The sequence below is a fragment of the Eubalaena glacialis genome, chromosome 6 (genome assembly GCF_028564815.1).
Source record: "Eubalaena glacialis isolate mEubGla1 chromosome 6, mEubGla1.1.hap2.+ XY, whole genome shotgun sequence".
NCBI lineage: Eukaryota > Metazoa > Chordata > Mammalia > Artiodactyla > Balaenidae > Eubalaena > Eubalaena glacialis.
This window is the reverse complement of record NC_083721.1, coordinates 123,305,613-123,333,165: the sequence shown is the minus strand read 5'-3', so window position 1 is coordinate 123,333,165 and position 27,553 is coordinate 123,305,613.

The following is a 27,553-nucleotide window of genomic DNA, read 5'->3' as shown; positions in this document are numbered from 1 at the left end:
ATAAGTTTATTTTTAGGACTAGTGGCTAAGTGAAGAGTTGATCCTTCAGATTCGTAACAATAATCATATTGTTATCTACCTATGCAACAGATTTAAAAGCATTTATCTCAGTTTGTCTGGCAGTTTAGTGCACTTATAATATTTGTTTATGTATCTTTCAATAAATGTATAATTTATAATAATAATTCCATTATTAAAACATAAACTAAAGAGATATAGAATATTTAGAAGCTAAAGCAGTTTCAAAATAGCAGAGAACTAATAGTTCCTTAACATAATGCATGCATATATGTTCGGCTTGTATATCTTCAAATGCATAACCATAATTATGTAACATAAAGAAAAGTTCCCAACAAGAGCCGAATAACAAACATTTACGTAGACAAATGTCATAGCAGAATCTAGGGATATTTAATATTATTAGTTCTTTAAAAATAAAGAAAATAACATTGTGTTTCTTTTTAAAATGCTTTCATATGAAACAAAAAGTTGCCTGTGTGTATATACATGTCAAAATCTAAGAATAATTCATTGGCCAGCCAAAAGAACTACTGTTGAAAATGGTGTTGAAAAAAATTGTCAATGAGCTGGAAAATTAAGAATGTACAGGATATCAATCATACATTTTTTCAATGACCAGAATTTATACATTTTTGCAAAATTACAAAGAAGAGATAAAATGAAAAGAATCATTGTATTGTTACTGGGGTTTGTATAACAGAGCAATACTTCCTTAAAATTGCTATATTGATTCTCATGGGAGCAAACTATATTTATGAGAAATTGCAGAAGAGAAGGTAAATATTACATCATTTTTTCAGTGAACTGATATTTAGAGCTATGCATAATTATACTTACATTGTTTATATTGACTGCTTATTGTGATCTCAGCTTGATAATAGACTACTATGAATCTTTAAAGCCTGATGTACAAAATCATTTCTTCTGTTTCAAATTTGGAAATATTGGGGAAAGTATCACCAAAAAATTTAGAAATAAAGGATGAAAGAGAGTTGGTAATAAATGGAGAAAAAAAAAAACCTGACAGTATTTCTTTACATATTTCTTAGAATTCCCTCATGAACAATCTGGAGTTTTCCTTGTGGGAAGTTTGTAACTACAAATTTAATCTCTCTGATAGATATAGTACTATTCTGATAATCTTTTTTTTTCTTGAATGATCTTTAGGAGTTTGTGGCATTTAAGTAATTTATTTCACCAAAATTGGCACATTTACTGGCATGAAGTTGTTAATAACATTCACTTGTTATCCTAATCATCTCTGTAAAATTGGTAGTGATATCTCCCCTCTCATTATGGAATTTAGAACTAGTATCACATAGAAGTCAAATTTTCATGCACAGACTAAGTGCTTCCATGGTCATTTTGCCAGTCCTATTTTCATTTTTTTGTTTTTAAGATAATGAAAGGCTAGGATAATTAAGGCATCAAAATAAAAGACATTAAGTTGGTTCTTGCAAAATTTCAAACTATAGAAATTAAGAAAAGAACTCAGAAATCAGTGATATCTTTCAACAAATAGGTGTTTTTGAGGCTCACTAAATCCTTTTGGCAAAATGTTATTATACTTTATACCTCATATGTTTTTAATGATGCATACTAATTCCATCTGTTTGACTAGAAGCATCATATCTCTTCACGGACATGTTATTTCACATATATTGCTACACTTGAAAATTCAGTTAACATATTTCAAATACATGTCATTAGTTTAAAGTTATGATCATTTTGGGGGAAAGAAATGAGGCATGCTTTATTTTGTATATTCTAAAATGTACCTGTTTTATATTCTATATATTACATATTACAGTGTATGTATTTTATATATTCTAAAACCTAGATTTTCCAAGGGGTAACTTTTAATTTAATTATTGGCAAAGAAAATTTGCTTTAGTTTTTCTTGGATTCTTTTAAACTTTTAGCCTTTTGGAAAAAAAAATCAACAATTTTTGAAAATATAGTCATCTATTTTCAAATTAGGCAAAGAAAAATATTATTTGTTTTTCCTTATATAAGATAGACTAAGCCATTTTCTTATATTACACATGGATTACTTTGAAGAATTTTGGGATAGCTGGATATGAAGCAGGTATCCTGCTTAGAAAAAATACAAAAGGAAGTTGTGAATTAAAGATACATGAATTTCTTTTATATTTTCCTCAGCCATGTTCACTATTGTCCAAACTTCGAACAACAACAATGCATATTATCGAAATAAATATTATGGTAGGAATTAAGATGCCCACATCTGTTATTGAAGGATTAACTGCTACAAAATGGCCCTCTCTCTATAAATGACTAGAAAACCAAACCAAACATATGAAACAACTGTTTTCAGATATGGGCAATGGGCAGCACAGGGTTTCTTTCCCGAAAGAAGGGAACAAACAAGGTGAATGTTATGACTGCTCCATTTTACTTCCTGGAGGCAAATGTCAAGCTTTAGTCTAGGAAGGGTAATAAAAACAGTCCGGCAGTTAAGGAGACAGAAATCTGAGTTGAATGAGTTGTAAGACCTAGTTATACACAAGATATAGGGTAGAGGCCTCGGAATAGCCTCATCTTTACCAGAGGGTAAAAAATTAACCATAGACTAATCAAGCAAGTTTTAAAGGATCAAACTGATCCCAAATAACTTACCTGCATGAAAGAACAAAGTTCCACATTATTTAAAGGAATATAACAAAATTTCCCCCTTTTTAGTTATATTTGGAAACCGACAAAATTCTCTCCCTGACCAAACTTTGATCAGGCTCATCTGAGCTCTCATTTAAATTCAGAGATTCTGTGTCCTTCCTTATAGAGTTCAGTTCTAATAAGAATCCTGCTAAGTCAGTCTAGCAGGAATCCTTACCTGCCCCCTTGATATCTGAAATTCCTCACCCCATACCTTTGGTACCTGATTATCCTGGCCTGACTTCAGCAAGAATTTTGTCAAATTGGTTTAGCCAGAATTCCCCACACACCCTTAGTTTTTCCTCTAGTAATTTTCTATCCACTGACATCCACTTTTCCTTTTTGTTTTCAGAATTGAGCCCAGTTCTACAATGAGCTCTCTTTTTTCCCATTACAATCAGTTTTTATATGTAATAAAATTTATCTTCACCCCTTTAATTTCTGTCTGCTCTGTTTTTCTTTGATTAAAAACCAATAAGAATTATCAGGCATAGATGTAGCTGAGGATAAACACAGCAGCATAGCTATCTACATCCCTAAATTTCCTCTCCAAAGACATGAGAAAATAAGAAGGCATATGTAACTTCTACACAAAATCATGCCTTTGGCACAACTGTAAGAAAGAGAAAGCTGAAAATACAAACTAACTGTGAGTGCAGAGAGAAACACCAATCTCAGCATGAACTCTCTCATGCTACTGCCTTAGCCTTACCCAGCCACAAGACTACATGGAGAGCAAAACCATAATGAGAAAAACTATGGGGAAGATGCAAGATGAAAACTAGCAAGAGTTTGGGCCTAAGAGTGATATGGCGTGATTGTCAGAAATAGTAAATCCATCCCCTCCCTATAATTGTTGGAAATGTTTTCAGACAGATCAGAGTATTTCAAAGTATGTGTGGTTTAAAGGAGCAGGTGCTGTTTAAAGAAGCAGACACAATGTAAAGACAGGCATGACTTAAAGGGACAAGCACATATAAAGGAACAGTTTTTGAAATGCATAGCTTTTGGTGGAGAAGCTTTATGTCCGTTTGACATAAAGAGGGGAAAAGTGTTTGGCAATTGGGTGGTGAAGGTAAAAAGAGGGGAAAATCTTAGGGTCCTACAAGGCAAGAGGGAACCATTAAGCAGGCGGATTCACAACTCTTCTTCACCATCAAAACAAACAGAAAAGCAAACAAACCTGCAAAATTATCGGATATATTTTGCAAATATGTTCTCCTACTGTATCAGTTGTCCTTTGATTTTTTTAATTTGCTATTGCTATGCAAAAGGGTTTTTTTATGTAGTCAAATTTATCAAATATTTTATTTCCTCTGAATTTTGAATCAGAATGCCTTTTCCTACACCAAGATTAAAGAATTTACTCATACTTTTTTCTGGTATTTGTTACAGCTTTATTTTTTTAAATTTAGGTCTACAATCAATTTGGAATTTATTAGTATGTATGGTATGATGCATAGATCTAATTTCATCTCTTTTTCCCAAATTTCTACCATTTCCCAGTAGAACAATGGGAAAAAGATGTGAACAGTCATATATGTGTATGTATGTATGTGTACACACACACATGCACGTGCGCGTATATATAAAGCATACAAAAAACATTCAATCTCACTCATAGTTAAAGAGATGCAAATTAAAATAACTCTGAAATACCCTTTCTCATCATCAGATTGTGAAAACAAAAAGTATGACAGTAAATTCTGTTGGCAAAGCAATGAGGAAACAGTCATTCTTATACAATGCAGGTGGGAATACAAATCAATACAACATTTTTGGAGGAGAATTTGTCAGTAACAAATCTATATATGTGCTTATCTTTTGACCCAGCAATCACACTTCTAAGACTCTACCCTAAAGACACACCTCCAAGAGTACAAAAATACAGATGAACCAGGTTATTTATTTAGCACTGTATATAATTGCAAAATATTCTGTCTAGCTTAAATACCCTTAAGTAGAAGAATATTGAAGAAAGTATGCTACCTCCTCATAATGGAGTAGTATGTAGACTTAAAAAAGAACGAGAACAATCTCTCTGCATTGATTTGAAGTGATTTTCAGAATATACTGTTAAATGAAACAACTAAAATGAGAAAAAAACTGTAAAATACTATTTGTCATATAAAAATGATGGGGATAGAGGAAAACAGAGATATATCTAATCATTGGTACAAAAGAATTACAGCAAGGGTAATCCACAAGCTAAAAAGATTATTTACCTACAAGGAAAGACGTGGGTCCATTATGCACATATGTAATACTTACTGGGTGAATTATTAGTGATAAATGAATATTTATTATTCACAGTAAATTGTGTCATAAAGAACTTATAGTTTTAAATTGAAAACAGTTGTGTTGTTATTTTTAACAAATGGCGACAATATGAACTACAATATGAGTACCAAATTTAACCAGTGTATTATTGCCAACAGATTTTTTCCCTTAATTTAAAGATAGTCAACCATCAGATAATCTGTCCAAAATTCAGCTCCTAATAAATAGGAAGACATAGCATTTACTATGCACTAGGAATTCCTGAGCACATTAGGATTTTGTATACATTACCCCAAGAATAGTTTATTTTAGATATAAATCAACAAGGATGTTGGATTATCACCTTTCTTCTTCCTCATTACGTCAAAACAGATTACACTGTACTTTATAATCTGTTGGAAGATTGTCATAGTATATTGCCCTTTTTAAAACATGTTATTATCATCTATCAGAAAATTGTAAAATTGTTTATCTTTGGAATTAACTTTAAATACATATTAACATATATATAATCTATGCATATAAATATTCAAGACAATAAAGATGACTATGATCTGATATCTTAGGTACCCTTGTATGGCACCATTAGACAATGCACTACTTTAAAATCCAAATATTATACCAGTTAAGGCACTTCTTTTAATTAATTTGCAATTATTCCCTCAAGGAGGAAGCCTGACACTTTATAGAAATATTCATACTCTGAAATAGGTGTCAAAGCCAGCTTTTGCCCTCTCCATCCACGGAGATTTTATTCAGGGTTTTAATTGCTGTTTCTGGCCCTTTTATGCCACTCAAATGGCCTATCCAGCAAAAGCAGTAAAATTATGTAATTTAAAATATAATGGAGATAATATGGTTGAAGTCTTAGACAGTTATCTCTCTGCAAGTATCCTGACCTTCATAAGTTCCATCCTTCACTCCTTTCTCCAGTAATCATCAAGCACTAAATAACAATAATTTTATTTCCTGGGGGGAAAAAAATCAATCTGCATTCCCAAGGAGGCACACTTTGTGGAATTTTTCTAAGACAATCCCATACCACTCACTCATGACAATAGTAGTATAGTCATATGAGTATTAGTCTTATTTTCCCAAAGGAATATGATAAAATGATACTTTTTTTCTAAAGAAAGTTGAATGATAGAACTGGAAAGAATATTGGGAGATTATTATGTGTAATGACTTAATTTTTCTTTTTTAAGTTCTTAGACCCGATTCCAAGGTGTATGCGTGTGTGTGTGGAGGAGGGGGGAACTTCTCCACATACCAGCAAGGAGTTCTTGGACACCTGTGTCCAAGAATTGGACTCAATTCTGACACTGTCAGGAGACAGCATCATATTCCACAGGTTGACAATTCAGTCCTACAAGACAATTTACCGCTCCCCCCCACCTCAGACACCAATTGCAAGCCCAGGCTGTTACCTGTGCTTCTGACCCACCAGCTACAAATTGGAGGTTTCAATGACCCCCTCCAACCCCAGGATTTCCATCACAAATCCAAGTTGTTATTTCTACTTCTGAAAGACTGACTATAAATCAGAGGTTCCCATGACCTCCTTCTTGAGTCTGACTAATTTGCTAGAGTGGATCATAGAACTCAGAGAAACATTTACTTAGTAGATTACCAATTTATTATAAAAAGATATAATTCAGAAACAGCCAAATGGAAGAGATGCACAGGGCAATGTATGGGGAAAAGACATGGAGCTTCCATGACCTCTCCAGGCATGCCAGTCTCCCAGCATCTCCAGGTGTTCACCAACTCTCCAAAACGTTTCCTTTTTTGGGAGGGTTTATGGAGGCTTCATTACATAGGCATGACTGATTAAGTCATTTTCCATTCTCCTGTCCCTCTCTCCTCCCCAGAGTTGGGGGGGTACAGGTGGGACTGAAAGTTCCAATCCTCTAATCTCATGGTTGGCTCTACTGCCAACGAGGACCCATCGTTAGGTGCTTTCCAAAAGTCACCTCATTAGCATAACATAATAGACACCTTTGAGATCTCATGACTTAGGAAATTCTAAGGGTTTTAGGAGCTGTGAGCCAAGAACCCTGGGTGGTTTCTGATTATATTAAATCACAATATCACAATTTTGTAAATAGAAAACTGAGGGATGGGGGGAGGGAGGGGATATATGTATACATATAGCTGATTCACTTCGTTGTACAACAGAAACTAACACAACGTTGTAAAGCAACTATACCCCAATAAAAAAAAACCAAAAAAAAAGAAAACTGAGGCTCAGAGTTGTCAAGGGGTTGGCCAATATTGGCACCCACAGATATGAACAGGACCGTCAGTGAAACCTATCTTTACTGAATCAACAAATCTACTACTTATATTTCAATTTCTTTTCTACTAAAATGTAGAAAATCTTTCTGCAGTGTTCCAGAATAATGATATGAAAAGTGTTAAGACAATTTGTAAATTGGGCTTTAAAACTTGATATTTATTTTTATCCTTTGCAGTTTTATGGAAGGCAATCAAAATAAAGAGTTTGCATATTAAATCACATGTAAAATAAACTCTTTTTAACAGGGAGATCTGTACTAAAATTCAGTTGTTTTGATGAACTTATAAACAAAATCTTGGTATGCTAATGACTAAATGTCATGATCCATTTCAATCTTTTATGCACTAATATAATAAGCAGTATTGTATAGAGAAAACTTTATTTGATTATTATCAACTCCTACTATGTACATTTAGCCACTTTCAAATTCCCAAGAAATATTTTATACTATGTACATTACAGCCATTAGATGGTAACTCTGAAAGGCACAAAGCACTGCACATTTTGCTTAAAAATTGTGTTCATGAGATCTTTCTAACTGTGTATCACCATGAAAGATTTATCTTTTGGCTATCAGATTTTTATACGATTCTAGACATAAAGGACTTTTAATGCTCTCTGGGGTGGAATTCTAAGACCATTCAAGGAGATTGATCTCAGAAACACTTGCAGGTTAAATGGAAAGCTCAATAGGAGTTGAAATAAATATGAGTTATGTCAAAAAGTAAACTCTCTCTTTTCAAATCCATAGGCTACTATTCTCACATCAAAAGGAAAAATGTAAATTTTTTGACATTCATAGGTATCAACAGAAGTCTGAAACCCATCTTTACCAAATCAATCAATCCACTAACTATATTTCAAGTTTTACTCTCTTTTATAGACAACTATGCAATAAAAGTTTATATACAAGGAGACTCAGAACCTCAGATTCTACAAGTGACATTTTCAATTAGAAAGACATAGGAAGGTATAACGAGAAATATAGACCTCCATGAATAAAATCTGACATTTAGCTGTTGACATATGTTTAAAAGGATTTTCTATTCAGTGACAAGAAGGCAGAATAGCTTAATGATCTAAAATTATACTCTTTAGAAGAGATGGTGTTAAATATTTCTTAGCACACTAAGGGTTATGTACAATATTTCTTTCCTAAGCACTGATATATTTGAAGCTTTTACTTTTATAACTAATTTTCATCTAAATTATATGGACACTCCAATGGATCCAAATGTTGATCTCTCATGGAACACCTTATCATATTCATAATTTTGGCACAGTTTTCTTCTTTCTTGAGTGGACTCTGGTGGTACAAAGTATTAAGCTATAGTAGAAGACATTATTACAATCGCTAATTAGTGGGCTTACTCACCCTTTGAACTCTCAAATGAACTTGAACATATGAGTTTCATATGAAGCCTATAGGACCTAATATGTATAAAGTTTCTCTCCTTCAGGAATTCTTTTGTGCCTATTAAGCCATGATATGTTTCTTAAGCTGGTACCATTTACAAAAAGATTCTTCTCCTACGTGGTTTCTCCACTGAATATGAAGACTTAAACTCTAGATGAAACCATTACTACACTTGCCAGATTCATGGATTTTCTTCACTTTGTAGATATTCTCATGATTATGAAGGTCAGATGTTTGGGAGAAGCACTTCTTACTCACAAGACAATTATAGTGAATTTCTCTTGCCTGATATGTTTGATGAATGATTGGTTGTTATTTTCACTAGGAAAAATCATTATATGATGTAGAATTGCAGGTTTGCTATTTCATAAAGTCTCATATTTGTCCTTGACAAGTGAAGACCATGATCTGATTGATAAAATAGATGGCAAACTAAGATTTTTCTGTATGTGCCTTTCTTTGGGACATTTATTCTTATAAATGCCCCTCTAACAGTGTCACGTCTGATTGTAAAATGGCATTTGCTTTAAAGATAATTCTAACTCATTTATAGAGTCACTTAAGGTCCCAAGGTATCAAGACACCATTTCAAGAAATCTCCAGGTTCAACCTTTGTGTTTTTTAAGGAATATTATTCATTTAAAAATTTCTTTCTGCCTCTGTTCTTGAACTCCAATAATTCACCTTGAAAAGTGACTATGTACTATCTGATTTTCTCACATCTGTAATCCACTTTTATGAAATTTTAGGGGAAAAATACTCATCAGTTTCCACATATAGTGGTACTTTCTAAAGATTCCTCATTAAAAAAATACAAGTCTTGTTCTGTGCAATGATTATTGAAAGTTAAGATTGCTACTTTTCTGGGAATTGAATGACCATTATTTAAGTACTTTTGGATAAATATGAAAGTGGCAGAACTTTTTTTTCTTCTAGGGGAAAGGTTTGTCCTATTTTCCTAAGTGCTATGGAATTAAACTTTTAAGTCAGAAAAAAGGGAGCTACATGGACCAGGTTATTTTTAAAGGCTACATTTTAGCATAATCTATATACAAACATTATTATAATTTTTCCAACAACTTATAATGTAGAGTGTCCTAAGAAGACAGCAAGAAATCATCAAAGAATCTCAAAATAGGAGAGAAAAGCAGCTGTTTTACTTACAGGAGTATTCAAAGGAAGCCTCTTTAACATGTTCATCTAAGGGTTAATCTAGAGGGTAAAATGTTGCTGCTTTCTGAGAGGGAATATTATATTTTGGGTTCTTATCTATGGAAATAATATATTTAACCTAGGAAGAATAACTTATAATAACTTTACATTCTTGATTATGTATTGGCAGGGGAAATTAAATGAGGTAATTTTCAGTGCATTCTCATCAGAGTCCTCTGATTACTGTACATGACACTGGTTTCAAATAGATGGAATGGTAAAGAAATCAAAGAGAAAAAAAAATAAAAATAATTAAGGCTGTGATTTCCTTGAGATCAAGGACCTTGTGTAATTAGTCTTTTTATATTATATTTTATATCCACTAAATGCTTTGTATTCATTTAACCCATGTTAAATTTATTGACAGATTAAGTTGCAAGTGGTTGAGATCCAGGTCAGAAAACATGGATGCTTAGGGGCCATGTTTGATACGAATTACTCCTAACATAAAATAGAAAAATCAGCATAATTACTCCTAGGCTATATATGTTGAGATGTAATGAGCCTCAATCACATCTTTCAATATTTACTAAGAGTAGAATAGAGAAAAAAATCCTTGTGTTCTCCTCATCTATTGGCATGACAAAATAATTCTAGAGCCATGCCTATTATGTATCAATTAAAGAAATAAAATTGAAAAAGAAGAGACAAAATTGATGTTCCTGGCTGAAGATATAATAAAAAATACATATAAATTTTAAGAGATTCAATTGTCAAAATATTAGAAATTTTAAAAGAATTTGGTAATTGCATTCAAATATAATAGTTTATAAAAATCAACAGTTTTCCTACACACCAGCAAAGGAACAAACATAACTTGCCATAGGAGAAAAATGCATTCAAGGTAACAACAAAACTATTAAATGTTTATCATTAAACCTAATAAAATACATGAAACATCAAAAAGCAAATGTATACATTTAAGAAATGATATATAAGAATGTAATAAAGTGAAGATTTATGTTCAAAAATAGAATAAATATTATAAAGAAGTCATTTTCCCCTTAAAATAATCTATAAATTTGATGCATCTGAATCAAAATCTCAAGAAAATTAGTCTTGAAATTTGTAATACTAATATAGAAAAATGAAGGAGTAAGGATATTCAAAATATGTTGGAGAAGAAAGAGGAGAATTTGGCCACCAAAAACAAAAGGGAAGAAAAAAATCTCAGAACCATTATTTCATATCAATTACACATTAATAATAAGTATCTACCTGGACTAAAGACTTTTATATGTAAAACAAGGCTAAGAAATTATTTTTTAAAATAGGATTCTATGTTTATGAACTTCAATATTGAAAGGTCTCCTTGAGGATCCCACACATACACACACATATACACACACAATAAATATGAAAAATAGGAAAATTTGATAAACTTCATTAACACTGTATTTTAAACTGATCCATGATGAAATGCAATGTAAACAAAGTTGAAAGACAAATAGCAGAATGAGGAAATATGTCAACTGATATAAGAAAGAATTACTAGTCTGAATATATAAGGAATACTTTCAAACCAAAGCAAAAGATTTTAAAAATAGAAAATGGAAAAGGATACAAAAGCAATACTACAGAAAGGAGATAAAATTGGAAATAACATACAAAAAGAACATATCTAAAGTAGTAATCTGGGAGATAAAAATTAAACAACATGTAGGTCAGATATCACCCATCAGATTGATGAATAATTCTAAATGAATAATATCAGATGTTTGCAAGTGTGTGGCAAGTGTACTGATAGAGAGAGTGCACACTGATACAGCTACTTCCTAGTGCAATTTGGTTACATCTGTTAAATTTAGGAAGAGACATTTTTTATATCTCAGCAATCCTACTGTTTTTATTATGTACCCCAGAGACTTACTCATATATCTGAACCATTTGTATTATGCTCTTAAATATTTAGATGGATAACCTTTACTAAATTTTTGTAGTAGTAAAATTTTTGGAAAAAACTAAATGCCCACTTATAGGAACATATCTAGATTATATTATTAAACACAGTGGAATAGCATAGAACATTTTGAAAGACTGATACAGATCCATGTATATTAACAGGAGAGTTCTTCAAGAGATATTGTTAAGTGAAAAAAGCTAATGGTATAAACATATTTCAAGTATAGTATATTTATGTATTTTGAAATATTACATATCTTTCTACATTTTAAAACATAGTTATGGTCTATAATGTACAAACCTAATTACAGCAGTTACATCTGCCTAGGGAGTGCCAGGGAAAAGAATTAACAATGGGGACACAAATGCCTTCTTTGTAATGTTTAAACATTTTTATTACAAGGACTTGTGGGTTTGAATAAAATTGGTTAAAATCCAATTTTTTTTTTTATAATTCTACAGCATTTCTATTGATTGATTGATTGATTGATTGGCTGTGTTGGGTCTTCGTTGCTGCACGCGGGCTTTCTCCAGTTGCGGCGAGCGGGGGCCACTCCTCATCGCGGTGCGCGGGCCTCTCACCATCGCGGCCTCTCTTGTTGCGGAGCACAGGCTCCAGACGCGCCGCCTCAGCAGTTGTGGCTCACGGGCCTAGTCGCTCCGCGGCATGTGGGATCCTCCCAGACCAGGGCTCGAACCTGTGTCCCCTGCACCGGCAGGCAGACTCTCAACCACTGCGCCACCAGGGAAGCCCTAAAATCCAATTTTTAATATCCTCTTTACACTCTCTCCCCCAAAATGTAAAATCTAGAACAAATTACATCATAGGCAACAACTTCATCATTGCCAGGAGATAGAGAACATCATAATCTTCAGATTAATTGTAAATATAGAACGAAATAAATTCCAGCATGCCCTACACCCTTTTGTCTGCTCTTCATTGTAAACCTGTGAGTGCAGAGAACAAGGGAGAGAAGACTTTTATAAAACTCTGTGAAATAATGCTGAAAGAAAGGACCTGTAGAAAGCATAGCCAAAACCACCACAACAAGAAATGGCAAACTGCAAGTGAATGAAGATTAGGACTTGTAGTTTAGTCCGAATTGACTAAAGGAAAGCATGAAAGTGTGCAGGACTGAAGTGTCAGCCTCAGAGAAGTATAGCTCTGGAAAAGAATGAGATGTAAAGAGGCTAATAGAAAACAGAAAGCAGTACTTCTTAAAGATGAGGTAAAGAAGGAAATCAGAGGGGGAAATTAAAGATCTGGCAGAAATGAAAGAGAAACAAGATATACCAACCTGTTCTCATCCCCTCCCACAAGCAATAACACTTTCCAAAAAGAACCTGCACAGAAGGGCATGGAGCTAATAGAAATGAGCGCTCCCAAACCAGAGATCCTGACTTCAAAATGCATAGAAGTAGAAAAAAAGCAGACCACATCCTTTAACAAACAATCCTGAAAAAACAAAAAAAAAGCCTTAAAATACGAATGAAAGTTTCCCTGTTGATGAAAAATCTTGGCCAAATGCAATCAATGGAGCTGAAGATAACTGTAACTCAACATTCCAAGATAAAATAACTATCTTAAGTAAGATTTTGAGAGTATTTAAAGTTTTGAGAATATGAAAAAAGGAACTTCAAATCAGAAATATAAAAATTAAAAAAAACATGGGCAAAACCTAGAGACAATTAAAATGAGAGTTGAATGGGTTTAGCAAAGGAATATGAGAAATAGGCAAAATCATATCAGAAATAAAGACTAAATTACAAAGTTCCTAAGGGAGAGTAGATTCAAGAAGACTTAGTAAGGTACTTGGAAGAAGAACAGGAAATCAGATATTTGAAAATAAAAATGAGGTAAAGAAAGAAATAAAACAATCCAAAGAAAAAATGGGTGGGAAGGAAGACGGCTGAAGCTTATCCTTAAGTAGAGTCCTTGGAAACATTTGTAAAGTGCTCCCTGAATTCTAGCACATTCAAAGCTGTTTTCCTAGGCTCTTGAAATTGCGACAGCTTGGTCTGCACTTTCTTTAAGAATTTTTGGTTTTCATTTTGTTTCCTTAAGTTTCTTGAAAATTCCACTTCATATTGCCTTTCATCACATGTTTTTTTATAGAGGAATTTGATGATATTCTGATTTTTAATGATTTTATTCTATTTTATCTCTTTGCTTGAGGCCCTGTGGACTTTATAGTTTTATAATTTTACTAGAATATATCTTATAGTTGTTTGTTCTTGGTCAATTTCCCCTGGTAACCAGTAGGCTCTTCCAAAGTGGAGATTCACATTGTCTTTTATTTCTGGAAATTTTCCTTTTACTCTTTTAAGTATTGTTTCTATTCCAATGTGTTGACTTTCTTCTTGAGAGTCACCATTCTGCATGCCTATTTAAAGAAAAAGATTTTAAAATTGGCTCCTGAAACAAAATCAAACTCTATGCTGTATAAAAGAGACACACTTAAAATGCATAATTCGAATAGGCTGAAGATAACAAAATGCATAAAGATTTACCAAACAAAAAGAAAACAGAGCTTGCAAATCTGATACCAAGGTAGACTTCAAGCCAAAAGGCATTAAATGAGACAAAAAAAGATACTTTATAATGTTATAATGTTAAAAGCCACATTCTAAAATGAAGATAGCAATTAAGCATATCTATTTAGCAAATAATACAGAAGCTGTCTGTAATGATTAATTTTATGTGTCAATTTGACTGGGCCATGATTAAATATTATTTGTGGTTATGTCTATGAGAGTGTTTCTGGATGAAATTAGCCTTTAGATCATCAGATTCAGTAAAGTAGATAGTCTTCCCCAATGTGTGTGGGCATCATCCAATTGTTAAGGGCCTGATTAGAACAAAAATGATGTGTCTCCATAAGCCAAATCCCTCACAGTTCTGGAGTCTGGGAAGTCCAAGAACAAAGCATCAAATTAGGTGTCTGGTGAGGGCCTGCTTCTTCATTGAGAGCTGTCTTTTCTCCGTGCCCTCATGTTGCAGAAGGACTAGAGAGCTCTATGGAGCTTCTTTCATAAGGGCACTAATCCCAATCTTGAGGGCTGCATATTCACCCTCCCCAAAGGCTTCACCTCCTAATAACATCATCTTGGGTATTAGGGTTTCAACACATGAATTTGGGGGGGAGTGGGCAAAAACATTCAGACTATAGCACTCATTTTTACTCATTATGAATAAAACTAAAGATTTTATCAAAGAATACGCTGATCTGTTGAGACCCATCATGAATATAGTACTAAACAATTCCACTCATTCCCTGCTTAATTACATCTTCTTCTTCTTATCTTCCATACTTCAAGAATTGCTTTTATTTATGTCTCCCTTGTCCTTTAGAATCATTGTAGCCAACCAAAAATACTGTATCAAAAAATCATATGAGAAGAAACACAATACCATTGTCTCAAGATATTGGCAAGATTAAAATGAATGTGCTTACACAAACATACACGTTCACACACACACACACATATATTTTCACATACACACACAGGCACAGACACTCACATACTGAGCCCTGAGGATAGTTGAACAAAAAGCCATTTCATTTAAGACAATTCAGCTTTCCCAGATGATATGCTAATGAACCATGTGAGCATTGGTTGATGTCACTTCATTCAGCACACAATTTCCAAAAACAAGTTAATGAACCAGTTTTTAAAAATCATTTAGAAGAAGCACACTTTGACACATAACAGTGAAGCTAGTTCATTTGCTTGCGGAAATAGACTCTATCTTGGGTCCTCTTTAAACTAAAGCAAGCTTGACGTCGGCTGTCATCAGAAATGGTGCAAAAATAAAAATGAATAAGTGTACCCCTAGACTGTTGGTAGAAGGACTGTTTTCTCAATTAGCATAGGTAAATTATATTCAAATGACCAAAATAATATCATAAGAACTAAATGCTTCATGATAAAGTTGGAAGTAAAAGCATATTTTTCATTTTATTAAATGTTCTTAAAGTAATTATTCAAAAAACTTGAATGAGGGGAAAATAGCCTTCCTTATTCTGAGGTACTTGTGTATCATTTGTTTCTGTCTGTGCTTGTATGCATGCTTGTCTGTGTCTCCAGTGGTTTATGTTTGTGTGGGGACAGAACAAACTTGGAAACATTTAGTCTGTTGTTTCACGTACACATTCTGTAAGATAAATATCCATATGTATTTTACTGCTCTTGGAAGTGCTTCAATCAGAGCTTCTACTTGAAATATTTTTAGATAAATCCAGCAAGAATTATTCCCTGGAGGTATGAACTGTTTCTAATAACATTTTTCTCAGGTCCAGCATTATATCTCCTTTTCTTTATACTTTCATGCCTCTTAACTGTTACTGTCTATTACCATTTTGCTAATCCAAGTAATACTGTTCACTTATCCGTGGTCCTTCATTTATCTGCAGCAACATCTTCAGAGTCTTCAGAGTTTTATCTGAAAAATTGTTAAGGTTCTATCTGATATCTAGTTCTACACTGAGGAAAACCTCTCCCCAGAAATTCTCTAATCTACTGATTGGTTATTCTCCCAAGATCATCTATCATAGTCTGTTCCTTCAGTGTTTATTATTATTTTTATACCATTACTTTTCCACTTCTTATTAAAATTTCCACTTCTTTGATGATCTCTATTTCCAATATTGTGGACCTTTATTTCTAGTACCGTGCATAGCACAGTACTCTTCATTGCTGCCGACTCACCAGCTCTCAGTCTAACTGTTCATTCACTGAGGAATTGTGTGATGAACTTGAAGTTTTCCGCTTCACACTAATTCTTGCCATTACCATAAAAGACATACGTATACATATATTGGTATATATACATATGTATATACACATACATATATATATCTCAATCTGTACACCTTATCCAGCAAAACAATCTCAAAATTATTTAGCTTCTTAACTCCAATAATTCTCAACTATAGTTGGTATCAATAAACTATAAAGAGGATCATAATCTAGAATTTATCACAAAAAAAAGATCCCATCTCTGAAAGCAGAAATATTGCGTACTCTGACCACAAGCTACCTCTCTCACTGATTTTACTTACATTAAATCTGTTTTAAAATTTCATTCAGACAAAATTGCATTTTGCTAACTGCTCCTTTCCTGTCATAGTGTTCAGTCTAGTGAGGGACACAAGATGGGAAACAATTAGATTACAGTGCGGTTTAGTGCTGTGATAGGCCAGCACTTTCTTAGATCCTGTGGATTCTACTTACTTACTATCTCCCAAATTCATCCCTTTATTTTCCATCTTTCCTACATGTTTTAAGGAATTGACCACAGGCATCTCTTGCCCGGATGACTCTGACATTTCCTTAGTGAAACTTCCTGACTCGTGGATTGCATGTGTTGAATCCATTTCTCATGGTGCAGCATGAGTAATCTTTCTAAAATGAGCAGTTTATATTCCTTCCTTGCTTAAAATATTTCAGTGGTCATCTGATTAATACTGGAGCAAAGAACAAATTCTTTAACTTCATTAATAAAACCTATGGGAGGTTTCCTCTGCTGTCTTCTCTCCTTGCTCACCCTCATTTCCTCACATGTAACCCACGGTGCAGTCATGCTGCATTGTTGGAGGAATTATGCTTCTTCACACTCAGCAACTTGGCACGTGCCATTTCTCTGATGCAAACACAATCTTATATTCAGCTTTCCTAACCTCTGGTTAATTTCTGTTTTCATTCATCTCAGGCTTCTTAGACATTGGCAAGGAGAATGATTTTTTGATGTCTTTATTGCATTTTTTCAGCCAGGTAGGAGACCAGGACTTTACACAGTCTAAATTCCGCATGGATTTATGCCTTGAAATAGAAAGTGCTATGAATTAATAATGCCCATGTCTCTAAATAAAAGGTGCTATGATTAGTAAGACACGTTAGGTTCACTGTCTAAATTTACACTTTCTTTTCGGCTGTTTTTACTCCATTCATGGCAGCGTAAGGAAACTAAACCGTGTGGACTAAACTGTGGGATTCATGTAGCTGGCCCATGGCTAAATATTTGCCATCTTCCACATGGATCTCAGTTGGCTCCAAATGTAGTAATCAAATAAGCTCTACCTTTGGGTTTAGATTTCAGAGACCTAGACTGTGGCTACCACTTACAATGGTAGAATGTAAAAAAGAAAACAGGAGAATAGTACAGGGGTCCTAATTATGAAGAGAACATGCCAATTTCTTGAATACAATAAAGAAAAAAAAATTCTTGAAGCTATTGCAAACCAAAGGCTATAAAAGAATTTGAAACATATGTGCCTGGTTGACTCTCTTTCCATAAAGCAGATTTTCATAAGAAATCAAAGAATAATTGAATTTACTTTAAAGACATTCTGCTTTAGTTTTACCTTTAAAACAGAAGTGTGAAATAGTATAAACGAAACATAAAGGAAAACAAGCTTGTTAAACTGGAAGAAGAGAGCAAACTCGTTAGGAGAATGTTTGAGAGCTTAGAAAACTGAGTAGAAAGAGAAAAAGAAATGAGCCTGAGTCTAGCTGCTTTTGAAGCGAAAATTTCAAAAGAAAGATGTTTTAGGTATTACTAGAGCCAGGAGAGAAATAATTACTTAAAGAAAAATGAAGAGAGTCATCCAGAGGGATCCCAGATCCAATAAGGTGTTTGGAGTCATATTGTTCATGCATAGAGTCTGTAATGAGAGCAATTGGGGAACAAGCCCTTATAGACTGAGACAGCTTTGCAAAGTGGTTTCATTAAAGATGGACAAATTTAAGTGGCCAAAAATAGGAATATCAAAAAAAAAAAAAGTATTCAAATACTATTAGAAGAGTTTCACACAACATAATTACTGTGGTTGGAGATGCAGGTATTACCTGTACCCCAAGGGAACATACAATATAAAATTTAAAAACACAACTCTAAGGGAAGTAATATATACTGAATATGGAATATAAGGTACACTAAAATTAGGATTTTGGCAGGACCACGATAGATAGAATGGTTTCTTGGATTACTTGTTAGCCTAATTACAAAACACCTCCTGCGTGCTATGGTACAGCTCAGGGAAGTAAATGGAGACAAGATTAATTTTAAATAGCAGGTATGTTTTGCTCACTTAGAAGTGACTGAACTCATATTTCTTACTCAGAGTGAACTCAAAAGAAAAACAATCTAGAGAAGATGTCAGAAAATAAATGTCTGAGCTTGAAAGCAAAAGCAAAGTTAAAGGAAGGAGGGAAGACCTTCCACCCAACACTAGTTGCACAGAAGCAAAAAGCCCAACATAATAATCAAGTCACATGTTAAAAATGCAGACGTATGCCTTTTTGCAAGGAGTGCATCCGAGGGGAAAAACACCCTAGTTACATATCTCACAACTGCAGAAGATTTAGTGGAACAATGATTGACACTCAAGTTATTATTGAGTAGCTTCTCATTTCAAGAACTCCCTCTTTCCCAAAATCATGACAATGATATATGTGCTATGAAAGGAAAAAACAAAAAGAGATATCCAGCTCAAAAAGAAAAGGACTACCTGTATTTGTTTTCTATTGCTATTGTAACAAATTACCACAACTTAATTGCTTGAAATAACATAAATTTATTTTCTTACTTTTTGTATGTTAAGAAGTCCAACGCAAGTCTCACTGGCATAAAAATCAAGGTGTCAGAAATCTTGTGTTTCTTTCTGGATGTTCTCGGGGAAAATCCATTTCTTTGCCCTTTCCAACTTCTAGCTCCTTCCTCAAGCTTCAAATCCATCTGTAGCGAGTTGAGTCTTTCTCACCTCGCATTGCTCTCACCTTCCCTTCTGCTTCCCCCTTCCACTTTTAAGTACCCTTGTCATTGCACTGGCCCCACTTAGAAAATTTAGGATAATTTCTCCATTACAAGTTCAGATGATTGGCAATTTTAATAATATCTGCAACCTTAATTTCCCTTTGCCATATATTATAACATATAAACAAATTCCAGGGATTAGGATGTGGACATCTTTGGTGGACTTAGTTCAATTCAGACTATTCTAACAAAACACCATAGACTAGGTGGCTTAAACAACATACATTAACTTCTCATAGTTCTGGCGGCTGTAAATCTGAGATCAGGGTGTTAGCACATCCAGGCTCTTGGTGAGGGCTCTCTTCCTGGATTACAGACAGCTGTCTTCTGGCTATATCCTCACATGGCAGAGAGAGATCATCTCTGTCTCTGCTTACAAAGGCACTAATCGTATCACGAGAGTTCTACCATCATGACCTAATTACCTTTCAAAGGCCCCACCTCCAAATACCATCACATTGGCCATTGGAGGTTTGACACATGAATTTGGGGGTGACACAAGCATTCAGTCCATAGCACCTACCACACCATCTCTATGAAATACCATTGGAACAAAAATGAGCAGTGCCGAATCTATGGGCCTGAGGCAATGGCAACAAGGGAGTTTGGCTTTTAAGGGACATCAGGTGCTAAACAGCTCTGTTAGACATGTTATAAGATACCTGTAATTAAAACAATGTAACGAGTGATGCTAGGACACCTGGATTTTGTATGGGAAACAAGACAGAATTAGATTCATTATTTACTATATACCATGATAAATATCTCAATTCTAGATGTAAAATACAAATCATACACGTATGAGTGAAAAACATAAATAATGGGGAAATATTTCTAGCTATGACTCAAAATGCACACAAACTAAAGAAAACGGAAAAGGAAAAGAGAAACTTTTGTGGACTACCTTCATGAAAGTGGAAGTCGAGATATCCTAATAGATCGGTCATCTCCTCCCCCCAAAAAGGCTGTGATTTTCAAGGATAACTAGAGAAGTAAAGGTTAAATCCAATTGGCTGATAGAAAAAAAGAAAAGAAAAGAACCCAGGGAACCTTAGAAAATAACTTCTATCCCTCTGGTCTTGAGGCAGAAGATAGATAGGCCCCAGTCTGAATAGCCGGAATTTGTCCCCTATGGACAGATGCTCCAAAATAGCAGGAGAGAGGAGAAGCTGAGCCCTGCCCAGATAAGAGATAAAAGACCAAATATCCCTCATTCTTGAAGTCAAGGAGACCTCCCCGACTACACATGCACAGAGAGGCTCCTCAGAGGTCAAAAGCGAGGGGGCGTCACCTATAGTAAGTGATGCCAACCTTCCCATAGGCCTCTTCGCTAGAATCCATCTTGGCTAAGAGATGCACACACACACATGGGAGGACCCTGAGATATACCAAATACGGACTCAGAACCAGGCAAAGCAAGATGACTGGCCAAAAGAAACACAGAAGAAATGCCCAATAATAGTAATTCAAACTACCCGAGGGCGTGACTCTCTCTCTGAGCCAGCCCATGTGTCTATCCACACGTACCCTTTTTCCTCCTAATAAACACTTTACTTGCTTCACTACTTTCCATCTCTGTGTGGAAATTCATTTCTACACAGCTGACGGGCCAGGGCCTTGTCACTGGCCACTGGTTTAGTGGCTAGGATTCAGCGCTCTCACTGCTATGGCCTGACTTCAATCTCTGGCCAGGGATCAGATATCCTGCTTCAAGCCCCTGCAGGCTGAGGCCACCCAAGGTCAGTCTCATCTCCATGAGGGTCATCAGGCAGAGTCACAGCCCCTATCCTCCTTCTTTCTCCTTCTCCCACTCCAGGAAATCTAACATCTCTTGGACTTTGACATTTTTCAATTGGTTGGAGGTAGCCCACTAAATTACTAAAAGCGGGAGTTCTTCATTTATTTGTTATATGAGTTACAAATATCACACCCCATTTAAAGTGCCTTTGGTAAAATTTCTAATTTTAAGTTTAATGGATCAGTCTTTTCCTTTACATCAAATAATTTGTATATTGTTCAGCAAGTCTTCCCTTCCCTTAGGTCAGGAGGACATACTTCTACGTTTTCTTCTAAAAATTTAAGTGTTACTTTTCACATTTTGCTTTTGATTCCACTTGATAAAAGAAGACAGAATTACCTAAAAAACATTGGCAAAATCTCAAAAAAAAAAAAACTAGTTCACGAACAGGATGATCCAAATAGCCGAAAAACATACGAAATTGTGTTCAACCTCATTAGTAATCACAGAAGTGCAAACTAAAATGACAAAGAAATGCCTCTAGAGACACATTGATTGGATAAAAATTTATTTGAAGTTTAACAGTTCCAAGTATTGATGAGGATGGGAAACATGAGAAATTTTGACATTGATGGTGGGAGTGTTTTAAGTCTGATGCACATGCACCCAAATGTAACTGGTTCCACCCATTTGGGGAAACGGGCATTAGTTGATATGTTGAAGATACACATGTCCCAACTCCACTGGAAGGACTACATCCTAGAGAAACTTCACATATGAACCAGAATATATACCATAGTTCATGGCACCACTTTTCACAATAGTATAAACTAGAAATAGCCCAAATGTCCATCCAAAACAGAGTGGTATATATTTTGTGATGTATTTATATAATAGGATACAACAACATACAAAATACAACAACAAAAGCAAAATAAAAGAGCAAAAAATTAGCTGTATTACATGCAGGACCCCCCAAATGGTGGTGGGGTTGTCAAGGGACCACTGGGACCTCTGTGAAAAAAACTGGAAAGTACCTTTAGAATTAAAATTATTAAAATGAAAATTATGAAGAAAAGAGAAAAAAGATGCCACAACATTCAAAAAATGATGCGTTTTAGTCAAACAGATTATGTGGTTGTGAATTAATTCTTTCACAAACTCATTTTTAGGACACATGTCCTGTCTGTAATTATATAATCAGCAATTCCCTTTTGGTATTAACATTCTATGGTTTAGAAACAGGAGAAACAGCTAAAATCCAAGCATCAACACCAAGTAAACAGAGAAATTAACATTCTCTTAGTTGCTCATAATGAATCCTAAAAATATCTAGCCCTCATTCGAGCCTGCTCTATACTGCATACCTTTGGATGAGGATGGGATTTAATTTCTGAACAGAAAAATCTGTTGCAGCCAGAACACTTTTTTTTTTAAATGTAAAGAAGGAGGGAAATAACTTTTAAGCGTTTGAGTTCTTTCAGAGTCATATTTGTGATTAAATTGAGCAATTTCAGCTCACTTTTTTTTTAAAAAAAAGTATATAATGCAAAAATTATGCATAGAGCAAATAATAAAAGATGTGACTGGAGAGATTAAAAGTTAAACAAACCTGCAGAAATCACAGCATGACAGCAAATTCCAGATGGTTGCAAAATCCCCAGAGTCCTTGAAGACTTTTGAAAGGGCAGGTTGCGTGTCACCCAACAGATTTTCATCCCGGTAAACTTATAAAGGAAGAAAGAAATGTTTCTGAAAACACACAGCTTCAAGGAACAGTTGTTTTGGACTCGGTGTGTGGGCTTGGCCTAGTTCATGACCCAGTCATCCAAGGAAGCTGACGCCCAAGAAATCAGAATAGTTCTAACGAGACTTTTCCCCTCTGCCCTCAATGCTATTCATTTGTTCTGCACGTGTATCAACTCTGAAATTAGGTCTTGCATTTTCTTAACTTTTAGTAGAGGTCATAGGAAAAAGTGGGATTGAGTAATACAAGCAAGACTTTGGGGGACCCATGTGAGACCAATGCTCCTGATGGATGGGAGACCCTGGATTTGGGGGAGACTCTGCTTCTAGAAACACTTAACTCTTGTCTTTATGGAAAATAATAATGTTGTGGTATGAAACAGTTGTAAGGCATACAGTCTTTACAGCAAGGCAGACGGGTTTTGAATCTTGGATCTGCCACTTTACTGGTTGTGTGCTCCTTAAGTGAAGTTTTCTTGTGCTTTTTACAGAAAATAATAATGCCTGTTTTAGGAGTTTTGTGAAGATTAAATGAAACTTGCCACTCATAAAGTTCCTGACACACTGTAAGCCCTCAAAAATGTGTTAATGTCAATTTATCTCTCTTTCTCTATACCTGCATGATACATGTGTTCCCTCACATTTTGTCTCTAAAGTTTCACTCTGGGGCAAAATAGTCTCGATACACAATGGAAAATACAATGCAACATACATACAACATGCCTGAAACCCTCCCTGCCCGAAACACATAGTGCGCACTTGCACACAAATAGCATATGCTAGTCTCAGTTCAAGAGCTCAATCGCTACATGAAGTTAATGGCTACTTTATTTAAAAGGTAGTTTTAGAGTATTAGTGTTACGGAACTCAAGTGTGGCTGCTTGCCACTCAAAAGTCAATAATTCGAGAGGCAAGTGTCAATATAAAGGAAAAATCAGAAAAGCCGGCAATCTGGGGATAAGGTGGACTCATGTCCCAAGACCAACTCCAAAGATTCTGCTCAGCCATGACAGTTTTTAAAGAGGAAAAAGGGGGAATAATCTCAGGGAATCATCAAGGCAGGAAGTTGGGTTCTTCATCATTCTCCATTGCGTGCAGACTGGCTGACTCTTTCTTCAAATGTTATCTTGCCCAAGTGATCTGCCTTCAGGATTGCTAAGGCGGGCTGCTGGGGATAGAGAGCTAGTCATTTTTTAATTGCTTAATTCTTACTTTTTTTTATCTAGGAAAAGAATCAAAGGGTTAGAAAAGGTGTGGTGTGCGTTCAGGAGAATATAAATCAGGAGTTAGGTTAAATTGCCTAGTGATCTCATTCCTATAATTAGGTTCTTTTCAGGTTAGAGGGGAACAAAAATGGGCAAATAGAAAAGGCATAAAAGAGCTGCTTTCATTAAGAATACAAATTTAAACTTTTCTGGGAAACAAATGTTTTGCTATGTTAGCTCAGAAAAATATTCCTGATATCCTTACAGTAATCTTATTCTATGCTGCTAGCAAATTCATTCTCCTTCTTTCCAAACCATGCATTTCACATTTTTTTCTCTTGTCTTTACTGCTAACACCTCATGTACCCCCTCATTCAGCTAATGGCATTGCTTAGAAATTCACAGAAATGAAATAATCAATATGTTCTCCATCCTCCTACTATCAATAAGCACATGTACATATGCATCCTACCTTCTCTTCAATTAAAAGGAACTGCCTGTGTCATTATTTAAGATAAACTTCACCAATTTTTTAATGGGTCCTATCTCCTCCTTCCTCCGGAAGAATTCAACTCTCAATAATTATCTCCCCTCTCTCTTTCAAATAATTTTTTTTTGATTAATCAGAATCATTCTCACCAGTTTCAAACATGTGTAGTAGCTTTCTTCTAAAATTAAAATAAAATAAAATAAATTAAATTAAATTAAATTAAAAATTACCCATGATCACACATCTCCTTACAGTTACTACCATATTTTTCTGTTCCCTTTCTCAACAAAAACTCCTTTGATGTTTACTACACTTTTTCTCATGCCCCACATTTAATTCATAATAAAATTCTATCAGGTCTAATTAAAATATATATCATGAATCCAACCACTTCTCACTTTCTAACTTCTTCTACTGTCACCACCTTAGGACCAGCCACCATCACCTCTCTCTCCACAATCATAAGAGCCTCATGGCCACTCTCCTTGCTTCTACCCTGGCCTCTAGAGCCTCTTTCCACACAGTTATTCATTTAAAAATTTAATTAGATCATATGACTTCCCTGTCGTCAAGGCTTCCCCTCACACTTGGAATAATATCCAAAATCCTGATAAAGCCCAAAATAATATTGCTCCTGGCTTCATCTCTGAAATCATCTATCATTCACTGCTCCAATAGCATTGGTTTATTAATTTTTCTGGTACACACAGCCCTCCATCTCAGCATCTTTGCACTGCTTTCTGACTCTAAAACAGATCACCCCATTTAGGAGAAAGGATACTCTCTCACCTCAAAGAGGTCTTTGCTCAAACATCAGGGAGGACGTCCCCTCCCATAAAACAAAAATATCATCCCCTTCCTTTCTCTAATTCAGGGGTTGGGTTGGTAAATATTTTCTGTAAAGAGCAAGGTAGTAAATATTTTAGGTATCACAAGCCACATATAGTCTCTGTTGCTTTTTTTTGTTTGTTTATTTTTACAATATAAAATTTTAAAATATAGAAACCATTCTTAGCTTGCAGGCTGTACAAAGTCAAGCCACGGGCCACTTTTGACCCATTGGCTATAATTTGGCCACCCCTGCTTAGGTCCAGTCCATTCCCTGGCTCTACTTTTCTTCACACCACTTATCATATAAGAGCAGGGACTTCTTAAGTTCAATGTTATATTTCTAGCACCTAGAGCAGTGCTTGGCAAATAGTAGGTAGAAGAGGAAAGGCTGTGATCTTAAATTCCAGGCTTTGCTGGATTTCACTCCTACCTATCTAAGCAGCCTCATTTCTTGACTCACTCCCCCTTGCTCCTTCACTGTTTATCCACATTTGCCTTCCCTTCAGTCTCCTGTTTCAGGGACTTTTTCACAGGCAATTTTTTCTGCCCAGAATCTTTAACTCTTTATACTCTTTCAGTTTTGTGTTTAAATGTCATTTCCTCAACATGGTATTTGCTTCCTTAACCTAAAATATCTTCCCTTCCATCATCTGTACTTGAAATATACTATTATTTTTCCTCCACAACCTTATGAAAATTGTGACTCTATTGTTATTTGCATGATCATGTGTTTATTGTACATACCTCTCCCTTACTAAACTGAAATCTTCATGAAGGCAGGGATTACATTATCTTTGTTGTTTTTCTCATCTTTGTATTCATTCCTAACTTCTAAAATTGTGCTTAGCATCTGAAAAGCACTCAATATTACCCTAATAAAATCTGTGCCTCCTTAGAGTTCATCACAAAGTGGTGTCATATGCAAAAGCAATGTTATAAGTAATTAATGCTGTAAAGTAATTGAAATCTTTACTGAAGTCTCTGGAAGAGGCACCATATGGGCAATTTCTTTTCATGAATACACCTGTCTCTTGAGTTCTCATGGCAATCACTCCAAATGTCATTTCTCTCTGTATTTATCTATACATGCCTGTCTGTCTGTCTATCTATCTGTCTATCTATCTATCTATCTATCTATCTATCTCCTCCATGTTGTGACTTAGCTCTTCAATGAATGGATAAATTGAGTCTTTTTAGAGTCATTTAAAATACTGCAATATTCCAATTATCATAAATAATCCCCCCAAAACTTTCAGATAAATACAAAACTATCCTTATCAATCACCAGGCAGTCGAGTGTTTAAATACTTAGAAGTATTTGTCCTTTACAAAAATGGATAAATGGATGATTGATAGAACAATGTTCTGTGTGTGAATGGGGGTATTGTAGTGAACAAGCATGGATTTCAAATCAGTCTGTCTTGGCCCAAATTCCTTCTACAGCATTTATTAACCGGTAAACATTGAAAGGTTAATTATCCTCTCTAAAACTCATTGTTCTGGTCTGTAAAATGGCAGTAAACATACCATGTGTGGAGAATTGTGAGAGTTACATAAAATGATATTAAATAACTAGCAGATTAGACAGAGCATAGTGCCAGCTCAACAAATATACTATGCCTCTTCTTTAAAAGAGCAAGTAACCCCATATAAATTTGTGCTTTTAGCTTTTAGCGCTGGGTGCTATTTCAAGTTTTAGAATTCTTCACATCAAACAGCTCATATTCGCTTAAGAATGCGGTATCAAGGAAACTGTATTTTCTCTCTCTTGAAGGGCAGGTGAGAATCCTCAGCTATTTTCCACCACTGATTATAAACCACTTAGCATCTCTTTATCAAACAGCAAAAAAATAACAACATACATTTTATAAAATTCCTGGGGAAAGTGATTTTTCACTTAGTTGTGATGTATTCTTACCC